This window comes from Heterodontus francisci, unplaced genomic scaffold, assembly GCF_036365525.1.
Source record: "Heterodontus francisci isolate sHetFra1 unplaced genomic scaffold, sHetFra1.hap1 HAP1_SCAFFOLD_330, whole genome shotgun sequence".
Classification (NCBI taxonomy): domain Eukaryota; kingdom Metazoa; phylum Chordata; class Chondrichthyes; order Heterodontiformes; family Heterodontidae; genus Heterodontus; species Heterodontus francisci.
Genome location: NW_027141448.1, coordinates 1,493,109 through 1,505,161, shown reverse-complemented (window position 1 = coordinate 1,505,161; position 12,053 = coordinate 1,493,109). Strand labels below are relative to the sequence as shown.

The window sequence follows — 12,053 nt, the reverse complement described above, 5'->3', positions numbered from 1 at the left end:
CGCCCTCGGGGGCAGCGAGTAACAGACCATTACCAACCACTGTGTAAAAAAGTTTTTCCGCACATTCCCCCTGCATCTCTTGTCCAAAACCTTCAATCTAAATCCCCTAGTCCTTGCACCAATAGTTAATGGGAACAATTTTTCCTTGCCAACTTATCTAAAACTGTCATAGCCTTCGACACCTCTATCAATTCTCCCCTCAATCTCCTTTGATACAGGCAGAAAAAAACCCTGTTTTTCTAACCTAACCTTGAAACTAAAACCCTCCATCCCTGGAACTATTCTGGTAAATCTCCTCTGCATCCTCTTAAGAATCCGCACATCCTTTCTAAAGATTGGTGAGCAGAACTGGACGCAACACTCCAGTTGGGGCCAAACCAGAGTTCAGCATAACAACCCTGCTTTTGGACTCAATGTCTCTATTTACAAAGCCCAAGATCCCACATGCTTTGCTAATCACTCTCGCAAAATGTCTTGCCAACTTCAAAGAATGATGGACATGTACTCCAGGTCCCTCTATTCCAGCACACTCTTCAGAACTGTGCGATTAAGTATATATTGCCTCTTCCTATTCCTTCTGCTAAAATGCATCACCTCACACTTGTCACTATTAAATTCCATCTTCCACCTGTCTGCCCATCCTACTAGCTGATAACTATCCTGTTTCAGGCAGTTCATTTTCCAAGATCCAAGTCATTAATCTGCATTAAAAAAAGCAGTGGTTCTAGCACTGACCCTTGGGGAACACCACTGTCGACTATCCTCCGGTCTGACCAAGAAACATTTAATATGACTCGCTGTTTTCTGTCCTTAAACCAATTTACCATCCAAATGTACACTGACCCTCCTAATCCATGAACCACCCTTTTATGTGGTACTTTATAAAATGCTTTCGTAAAATCCATATAAACAACATCCACTGCATTCCCTTCATCAACGTTCTCAGATAGTTTATCAAAAAATGCAGTTAGATTCATCAAGCATGAACTTCCATTGATAAATCCATGCCCACTCTCCTTAATTAACTCAAACCTCTCCAAATGACTTGATTTTTTCCCTGACCTGTTGGTCTCGTGCTGACAGCAAGCTCACCACAGAGCATGTATTTGGCAATGTGACTGTCATTCATTTGGCCCAGTCAACAGAGCCGCCTCTGACTCAAGAGGGCAAACATGCTGCGGATCCCTGCACGCTGGTGTACTTCCTCATTCAGCACTCTGTCCTGCCAGGAGATGCCCAATATCCATCTGAGGCAGTGGAGGTGGAAGCTGTTCAGCTGCTTTTCTTGGCTTGTATAAGTTGTTGATGCTTCTCTACTATAAAGGAGGGTGCTGAGAACACAAGCCTGGTACACGCGGAGCTTTGTATTTTCGGTCAGTTTGCTGTCGGTTCAAACCCGTCTTCTCAACTTTGACATGACAGCTGCAGCATTGGCAATCCTGGTGCTGATTTCAGTTTCAAGCGACAGATTGCTGGTGATTGTTGATCCAAGGTATGTGAAGCTGTTGACAACCTCCAAAGTGATGTTGTCAATGTTGATGGAAAGTGGAGTCTCTACGTCCAAGACTCGACGTCCAAGTGGAGTTTTGCCAAGATGAACTGCTTGTCGTCAGCTCTGATTTACAGATGAACACCCCCATCTGAGTCACTGAAAGTGTTCAATAGCAGCATGGAGAAGAATGCACCAATTTTAAAGGATGTGATAACTAGACAGTTAGAAAATAATGATATGATTTGGCAGAGTCAACATGGATTTATTAAAAGTAAACAGGTTTGAAAAAACCTGTTGAGTTTTTTGAGGATGTTACCTGTCGAACAGATAAAGGAGAACCAGTGGATGCTTTGGTAATGTCCCACACAGGAGGTGAGTAAACAAAATTAGAGCACATAGGATTGGGGATAATATACTGGGATGGATTGAGAATTGTTTAACAGACCGAAAACAGAGAGCAGGAATAACGGGTCCTCCTCAGGATGGCAGGCTGTTACTATTGGGGTATTGCAAGGATCAGTGTTGGAGCCACAGCTGTTAACAACCGAAATAAATTATTTGGATGTAGGGATTAAATGTAATATTTCCAAGTTTACAGATGACACAAAGCTCGGTGAAGTGTGAGCTGTGAGAAGGATGCAGAGAGGCTTCCAGGGAACCTGGAGAGGCTAAGTGAATGGGAAAGAACATGGCAGATGGAAAAAAATGTGAATAAGTGTGAAGTTATCCACTTTGGTGGAATAAACAGAAAGGCAGAGTATTTCTTAAATGGTGAGAGTTTGGGAAGTGTTGGTGTCCAAAGGGACCTGGGTGTCCTTGTTCCTGAGACACTAAAAGCTCTTGTGCAGGTGCAGCAATCAATTAGGAAGGCAAATAGTATGTTGACCTTCACACGATGGTCGAGGGGTCTTGAGTACGGGAGTAAAGATGTCTTGTTGCAATTGTATAGAGCCTTGGTGAAACCGCGCTGGAGTATTGTGTATAGTTTGGTCTCCTCATCTAATCAAGTGTTGGAGAAAATCCAGATTGTGCCCAATTGTTGAACAAATTCTCCGGACTCAGACGTTGAGAACAAACACTTTATTGCATGATTTCAAGGGAAATAACACCTTACCTAAATGCGGTCCAGCACTACTCCCAAAGAGCTACAGATCGCCGTGGACTTATATAGTATAAAAAAGTTGGAGCTAACAATTTCACAATAAGATAAGCACCCACTAGACTGCCTACGTAACGGTGCACCATGCAGGGTCCGAGGTCAGCGAAACATCAGTTTCAACAATAACAAGCTAGTTCCTTAATTCAATGCCCACTCCAGACACCGTATCTGACCGTAACGTCTGATTGTGGTTAGCTGCTCTGTCTACAATTTATGACCGTTGGTTGTGGTTAGATTAGCTACAAGCTGTCTCCTGCTTTTCTGCTTCTGCAAAGTAAGTAATAATTAGCAAAGCTAAGAAAATTTCTCCAACAGGAAGGATATGCTTGCCATAGAGAGAGTGAAACAGAGGGTCAGCAGACTAATCCATGGGATGGTGGGATTGTCTTATGAGGAAACTGGGCCTATATTCCTTAAAGTTTCGAAGAATGAGAGGTGATCTCATTGAAACTGATAAAATTCTTACAGGGCGTGACAGTGTGGACGTAGATAGGATGTTTGCCCTGGTTGGTGAGTCTAATGTCAGGGGACCAAGTCTCAGAATAAGGAGTAGGCCATTTAAAACTGAGATAGAGTTGAATTTCTACACTCAGACGGTGGTGAATCATTGGAATTCTCTACCCCAGAGAGCTGTGGCAGTTCAATCATTGAGCATGTTCAAGACAGAAATTGTTAGAAATCTTGATACTCATGACATCAAGGGATATGGGGATAGCACGGGAAAGGGGCGTTGAGGCAGATGACCAGCCATGATCGAATTGAATGGCAGAACAGGTTCGACGGGCTGAATGGCCTTCTCCGATGTTCCTCTGTTCCTAAGAGAGGTGACGCCAGCGTGCAGCCCTGCTTTACCCCACTGCTGATCTTGAAAGTGTCTGATGTTGCTCCATTGGAACGGATGGAACTGTGCATGTTCTCGTGGAAAGAAGAGATGATGCCCAAGAGTTAAGGAGGGTAGCCGAGTTTCCATCGCAGTTTGAAGAGTCCGTCTCTGCTGACAAGATCAAAGGCCTTGGTGATGTTCATGGACGTCTGTGTGGCTCGGTGGCGCAATGGATAGCGTGTTGGAATTCTAAATAATGATAAAATGAAGCATTCAAAGGTTGTGGGCTCAAATCCCACCTGAGTCAGGATTTTGGACCAGAGACAGAAGAGCATGACGGAACAGAGAGTAAACAAGTGTGTCAAAAGCACCGACTCAGAGACAGAGCAAGAGAGAGAGGAGCACAGCAGGAGTGACATCACAATGGAGAGTGAGAGCAGGGAAACAGAGAGCCGCTGGGGTGAGTTGACAGGATTTGGTTCTTGCTTCGGTGCAGTGGAAGGAGCTGTTTGGTGAGGATCTGGTAAGCTATGACATCACAGGCAAGCAGGTAGTTGATTGGTTTGGAAGAAGCTGCATGTTTGATGAGAATCTGGCAAGTGATTAAGGTCCATTTTCGTCCGAATGTTTAAAATAGTAAACAAACTAGTCGTAAGCTTAATAAAATAAACAACTGAATAAAATAATTAAGTAGTTAATTGAAACACGTTCAGGATGACAGGACAGGTGATGTGTCACAGTTGCAGCATGTGGGAGCTCCTGGATGCCAGTGTGATCCAGGGCAAGCACATCTGCAGTAAGTGTTATTCTCAATTGCTGCAAATGTAAAACTGTAATTGACATGACAATGGTGAAACGGAAGGGTTGGGAAGAAACTCATGACAGTATTGAAGGAAACTGATCTCCCTTGCGATGTTTGTATTTTTTGGTGCTGTTTGGAAACTATTTGGCAATGTAATTTTTACAGATTTTTATGAATAAAGTATATTTTGGAAATAAAAAAAGTGTTTAAGGCTCAAAGAGCCTGCATGAAAAAATCAGGAAGGGGTTTCTGAGCCCAACTAACGTGAAACTGCTTGCGCACACGATGTGTATGCAGGAACATCCCGAAGGACTGGGACGAGCGAGGACAAATGGTATGGGAAGCAACAACTAATTTTTAGAAAAAAATGGGTGTAAGAATTGCATCCATTAATGTGCGGAGCATTAAATCCACTACGCGATGTGTTTCAACCGTGGATTACCTTGCCAAGGTCAAAGCTGACCGACTGTTTCTGCTGGAGTGTGGAATACCACACCTCAGCACCTACAGGCAGTGGTCGCGATGGTGGTCCCACGGGCCATCGATCTGGTCGGGGGGTAATGACTGCCGTTCCGCCGGCCTGGGTATTCTGCTGCGGGGAGGTAACTTCACAATCTCCGAAGTTAAGGAGGTGGTGGGCGGTCGCCTCATCGTAGCAGACGTGATGTACAACAACGCTCCGCTCCGGTTGATCAACGTGTACGCACCGGTACAACGCAGCGAGCGGCTGACCGTTTTCCAGCAGCTCCCACTGCTGCTGGCGACGTCCAGGCCGGTCATCCTAGGCGCTGACTTCAACTGCAACATCGATGCGGCTGGACGATCCGACAGTGACGACAGCAAACTGGACGCTACGTCCAGATTCCTAATAGAAACACTTAAAGATGCCAAACTGCACGACGTCTTCAGTAAGCCTGCAGACGGAGCGCAGCGCAGATACACATGGTCAAGATCGGACGGGTCTGCCCGTTCCAGGATTGACTTCCTGTTTGTGTCCCGTGCTGTCACAGTGGGATCCACCGACGTCAAGCCGTCCTCTTACTGGCCGACTGTCACTGACAGGACGACCAGCGGGTTGGCAGAGGGACGTGGAAGCTCAATGCTACACTGCTGACCCCAGAGAACGTTGAGGAACTCGAAAGGGATTACAAAGGTTGGAGGACAGTGCAACCCCTCTTTGAGTCTCCAGTTCACTGGTGGGAAGCGATCAAGGAGAACATCAAGAGGTTCTTCATCCACAAAGGTGTTCAGAGGGCGAGAGAGAGACAGAGGGAAATGTCCCGACTCCAGAAAATTATGCAAAATCTACTCCTTTTGCAGTCAATGGGGCTCGAGGTCAAAGAGGACTTCCAAGAGGTGAAGAGCCAGCTGGCCTCGCTCTTTGCCAAGGAGGCTTCCAAGATCATCTTCCGGTCCAGAGTCCGCTCCATCGAGCAGGATGAGACGTGCTCGCGTTACTTCTTCCAAAAGGTACACAGAAAGAGCTCTGTTATCAGCAGCCTGAAGGAAGAAGATGGCTTGGTAACGTCTTCGCAGTCCGACATACTAAGGATCAGCAAATCCTTTTCTGCTGGGCTGTATGACGCGAAGCAAACAGACAGCAGAAGATCCCAGTCCTTCCTGTCATCTATCACAGAGGTCTTAGATGACAGCAGGAGGGAGAGATTGGACAAGCCGCTAACTCTGGACTAGCTGACAAAGGCCGTCGAGTCCTTCGAGACGAGTAAAACACCCGGGAGCGACGGCTTCCCGGTCGAGTTGTACTCGGCCCTGTGGGACTGGGTCGGCCCGGACCAGCTGGAAGTATACGAGACTATGCTCCTGGCCGGCAGCATGTCAGAATCCATGAGGAAAGGCATCATCACCTTCATTTACAAGCAGAAGGGGGAGAGGGCAGAAATCAGAAATTGGCGGCCCATCTCACTGCTTAATGTTGATCACAAGATTCTGTCCAAAGTCATAGCCAGACGAGTCAAGTCTGCTCTGGAGTTGGTGATTCACCCCGATCAGACCTGTACTGTACCCGGCAGGAAGATCTCTGATAGTCTCGCGCTACTCAGTGATTCGATCGCCTGCGCACGGGACAGGAGGGTGGACACCTGCCTCATCAGCCTGGACCAGGAGAAGGCTTTTGACAGGATATCGCACACCTACATGATGGACGTGCTTTCCAAAATGGGGTTTTGGGAGTGAATCTGCAATTGGATCCAACTACTCTGCACAAACATCAGTAGCGCAGTTTCTATCAACGGGTGGCAATCGGAAAGTTTCCCAATCAAATCTGGAGTCAGACAGGGCTGTCCTCTCTCCCCGGTCTTGTTTGTCTGCTGTATTGAACCCTTTGCTGAGTCTATTAGGATGGATGCGAGCATCGGAGGGGTGACAATCTCAGGCAGCGGAGGCACTCAGGTTAAAACCTCCCTGTACATGGATGACGTCGCCGTCTTCTGCTCGAATCCGCTGTGGTGCGCAGACTGATGAGCATCTGCGACCAGTTCGAACTGACCTCGGGAGCCAAAGTTAACCACGGCAAGAGCGAGGCCATGTTCTTTGGGAACTGGGCTGACCGATCCTTTGTCCCCTTCATCGTCAGGTCAGATTACCTGAAGGTGCTGGGGATATGGTTCGGAAGGGCCGGGGCGTGCACCAAAACATGGGAGGAGCGAGTAGCCAAGGTACGACAAAAGTTGGGCATGTGGGGGCAGCGATCTCTCTCCATTGTGGGTAAGAACCTGGTCATCAGGTGCGAGGCGCTCACGTTGTTGCTGTACGTGGCGCAGGTCAGGCCCATACCCCACTCCTGCGCCGTGGCAGTCATCCGAGCCATTTTCCGCTTCATCTGGGGATCTAAAATGGACAGGGTCCGGAGGGACACGATGTTCAAATCTCTGGACAAGGGCGGGAAAAATGTACCCAACGTGGCCCTCATCCTGAAGACCACCTTCGTGTGCGGCTGCATCAAGCTGTGTGTAGACCTCCAGTACGCAAACTCCAAGTGTCACTACGTGCTGAGGTTCTATCTGTCCCCGGTGTTGCGAAGGATGGGCTTGGCCACATTGCCGTGGAACGCTTCATGCAGTTGGGCCATGCCGTACCACCTATCCTTCGTGGAGCAGTTTCTGCAGGAAAACACCTTTGACCACTGGTCCGTCAGGCAGTGGTCTGCACGGAATGTCCTCAAGGCCCTGCGGGAAAAGGAGACGGTGGATCCTGTCAGATGGTTCCCCGAGCAGACCCTCAAAGTCATTTGGCGGAATGCCTCATCAGCAGAACTTTCAAACAAGCACCAAGATGTAGCTTGGCTTGTGGTGAGAAGGGCCCTTCCCGTCAGATCCTTCATGCACACCCGAAGTCTCGCCCCCTCCGCACAGTGCCCCCACGTTGGCTGTGGTGGGGAAGAAACGGTCGCCCACCTCCTCCTGGAATGTGTCTTTGCAAAGCAGGTGTGGAAAGAGATGCAGTGGTTTTTGTCAAGGTTCATCCCAAGCAGCTCTGTAACACAGGAGTCTGTGCTCTACGGACAGTTCCCAGGGACGCACACCGAGACAAACATCAACTGCTGCTGGAGGACTATCAATTCGGCGAAAGACGCCATTTGGTCTGCCCGAAACGTGCTGGTCGTCCAGTGCAAAGACTTGTCCACCACTGAATGTTGCAGACTGGCACATTCCAAGGTCCAGGACTCCGTGCTGAGGCACGCACTAAAGCCTGGGGCAGCCGCAGCAAAGGCTCAATGGGGAAAGACGACAGTGTAAGGTCCCCCCACCAAGCTGGACTGAGGGGCTGGATCCATGGGAAACCCCTCGAACTGTATCGTTGATATTTTCATTTGCTGTAAATATGAAACTGTAATTGGCATTACAAGAGTGAAATGGAAGGGTTGTGAAGAAACTCATGATCGTATTGAAGGAAACTGATCTCCCTTGCAATGTTTGTATTTTTTGGTGCTGTTTGAAACTGTCTGGCAATGTAAATTTTGCAGATTTTTATGAATAAAGTATATTTTGGAAATAAAAATAAAAGATATCTGTTCTTATCAGTTTAATATCTGATGCGTCCCCTATCTGGGGATCAAATATTAAATTGATTTTTGGGACAGGGAAATGGAACAGGGGCTTGCCCCGTCCACTCCATGCATCCACCTGGTAAAAAAAAAATTAACAAAAAAGTTTGCGGCTCAAAGAGTGAGATAAAAGGAATGTAGTGGTAGTAGGAGACAGCATAGTAAGGTGGATTGACTCTGTTCTCTGCAGCAAAGAGCAAGAGTCCAGACGGCTGTGTTGCCTGCCGGTGCCAGGATTCAGGACGTATGCTCAGGGCTGGAGAGAAACATACAATGGGACGGGGAGGAGCCAGTTGTCGTGGTCCATGTCGGTACCAACGACATAGGCAGGACAAGGATAGAGGTTCTGCATAGTCAGTATGAGGAACGAGGCAGCAAATTAAGTAGGAGAACCTCAAAGGTCATCATCTCTGGATTATTACCTGAGCCATGTGCAAATTGGCATCGGACAAATAAGATTAGAAAAATTAATGCGTGGCTCAAAGACTGGTGTGGTAGTAGTGGGTTCTGGTTCGTGGGGCATTGGCACCAGTACTGGGGAAAGAGATGGCTGTACCATTGGGACGGTCTGCACCTGAACCGTGCTGGGACCGGTGTTCCAGCGAGCCACATAACTAGGGAAGTAGAGAAAGTTTGAAACTGAATAGTGGGGGCAAGGGATCAAAATTGGGTAGATCTGGTGAATCAAGGAGGAGAGACAAGGCAAGAGAGAAAGGTATAAATATGGGAAATGATAAACAGACTGTGACAGGAAGGGACAGAGCATACAAATCAAAGAGTAAATCAACAGATAAGGCTAGAGGTTACAAAAAGAATAAAAGGACAAAACTAAATGTTCCGTATCTGAATGCATGGAGCATTCGAAACAAAATAGATGAACTGAGAGCACAAATAGAATCAATAAGTACGATCTGATAGTCATTACAGAGACATGGCTGCAGGGCGACATAGATTGGGATGTGAATATTGGAGGTTACATGGGATTTAGGAAGGACAGGAAGCTTGGAAAAGGTGGCGGGGTAGCTCTGTTAATTAATGATGGTATTAGCGCAATAGAGAGGGATGACCTGAGTTCTGGAGATCAGGATGTAGAAGCAGTTTGGGTTGAGATGAGAAATAATACAGGCAAGAAGTCACTTGTGGGAATGGTGTACAGGCCACCTATCATTAATCACACTGTAGGATGGGGTATAAAAAAAGAAATAATGGTAGCCTGTCAGAAAGGTACAGCAATAATTATGGGGGATTTTGATCTCCATATAGACTGGAAAATTCTGATGGGCAGAGGTAGCCTGGATGAGGAGTACAGAGAATGTTTTTGGGATAATTTCTTGGAAAAATAAGTTCTGGAGCCAACCAGAGAGCAGGCTCTACTAGACCTGGCATTGTGCAACGAGATAGGATTAATTAATGACCTCATAGTGAAGGTGCCCCAAAGTAGTAGCGATCATAATATGATTGAATTTTACATTCAGTTTGAGGGCGAGGAGAGTGGGTCCCAGACTGGTATTTTAAACTTAAATAAGGGAAATGAAAGGGACATGAAAGCAGAGCTAGCTAAAGTGAACTGGCAAATTAGGTTAAGGGATAAGTCAATAGAGATTCAGTGGCAGACATTTAAGGAAAATTTCAGAATACACAGAATAGATACATTTCAACGAGAAAAAAAAATTCCAAAGGTGGGACTCACCATCCGTGGTGAACAAAAACAGTTAAAGATACTATCAAACTTAAAGAAAAAGCCTATAATTGTGCAAAGATGGGAGGCAGGTCAGAAGACTGGACAGAACATAAAATACAGCAAAGAATGACTAAAAGATTGATAAGGAAAGTAAAATTAGAGTACGAGAGAAAGCGAGCGCGCAATAGAAAGACAGCTAGTAAGAGTTTCGATAGATATTTTAAAAAGAAAAGAGTTAACAAAGTGAGTGTTGGTCCTATGGACAGTGTGTCTGGGGAATTAATAATGCATAATTAAGAGATGGCAGATGAATTGAACAGATACTTTGGATTGGTCTTCACTATTGAGGATACAAATAACATCCCAGTATTCGCTGTAAGTCAGGAAATGGAAGGGAGGGAGGAACTCAAGAAAATTACAATCACCAGGGAAGTGGTACTAAACAAATTGTTGGAGCTGCGGGCTGACAAGTCGCCAGGTCCTGAAGTGGCTAGTGAGATAGTTGATGCGCTGGCTTTAATTTTCCAAAATTCCCTCGCTTCGGGAAGGTTCTGTTAGATTGGAAAGTAGCGAATGTAATTCATTTATTCAAAAAGGGAGGGAGACAGAAAGGAGGAAACGACAGGCCAGTTAGCTTTACATCTGTCTTCGGGAAAATGTTAGGAGCGATTAATGAAGATGTTATAGCAGGGCATTTAGAAAAAATTAAGGTAACCAGGCAGAGGCACATGGTTTTGTGAAAGGGAAACCATGTTTAACCAATTTATTGGAGTTCTTTGAGGGAGTTATATGTGCTGTGGATAAAGGGGTACCGGTGGATGTATTGTACTTCGATTTCCAGAAGAATAAGGTGCCATATCAAAGGTTATTGCAGAAAATAAAAGCTCATGGTGTCGGGGGTAACATATTGGCATGGATAGAAGATTGGCTAGCTGACAGAAACAGAGAGTCAACATAAATGGGTCATTTTCTGGTTGGCAAGAAGTAACGAGTGGTGTGTCACAAGGATCTGTGCTGGGGCCTCAACATTCTACAATTCTCGAAATGACTTTGATGAAGGGACCAAAAGTATGGTTGCTAAATTTTCTGATGACAAAGATAGGGAGGAAAGTAGGTTGTGAAGAGGACATAAGGGGGCTACAAAGGGATATAGATAGGTTAAGTGAATGGGCAAAGACCTGGCAAATGGAGTATAATGTGGGAAAGTGGGAAATTGTCCACTATGGCAGGAAGAATAAAAAAGCATATTATCTAAATGGTGAGAGATTGCAGAGATCTGAGATGCAGAGGGATCTGGGTGTCCTAGTGCACGAATCGCAAAAGATTAGTCTGCAGGTACAGCACGTAATTAGGAAAGCCAGTAGAATGTTATCATTTATCGCCAGGGGAATTGAATACAATAGTAGGGAGGTTATGCTTCAGCTATACAGGACATTGGTGAGACCACTTCTGCAGTACTGAGTACAGTACTCGTCTCCTTATTTATGGAAGGATGTAAATACATTGAGGTAGTACAGAGAAGGTTTACTAGACTAATACATGGAATGGGCGGGCTGTCTTACGAGGAAAGATTGGACAGGCTAGGTTTGTATCCACTAGAGTTTAGAAGAGAAAGAGGCGACATGATTGAAACATACAAGATCCTGAGGGGTTTTGACAGGGTGGATGTGGAAAGGATGTTTCCCCTTGTGGGAGAATCTAGAGCTAGGGGGTCACTGTTTAAAAATAAGGGGTCACCCATTTAAGACAGAGATGAGGAGCAATTTTCCCCCTCAGAGGGTCGTGAGTCTTTGGAATTTTCTTCCTCAAAAGGCGGTGGAAGCAGAGTCTTTGAATATTTTTAAGGGAGAGATGGATAGATTCTTTATCTGCAAGGGGGTGAAAGGTTATCGGAGGGAGATGGAAATGTGAAGTAATCAGTTCAGCCATGAGCTTATTGAATGGTGAAGCAGGCTCGAAGGGACGAGCGGCCCACTCCTCCTCCTAATTCGTATGTTCATATGTAAAGACAATGTAGAGTGGTCTGTACTGTT

At 46.1% G+C, this 12,053-nt stretch overlaps 1 pseudogene; it reads left to right on the top strand.

Annotated features, from left to right (window-relative positions):
• The first annotated feature begins 8,275 nt into the window (after positions 1-8,275).
• Positions 8,276-8,419, top strand: LOC137363726 (U2 spliceosomal RNA; annotated as a pseudogene).
• Positions 8,420-12,053: the final 3,634 nt, after the last annotated feature.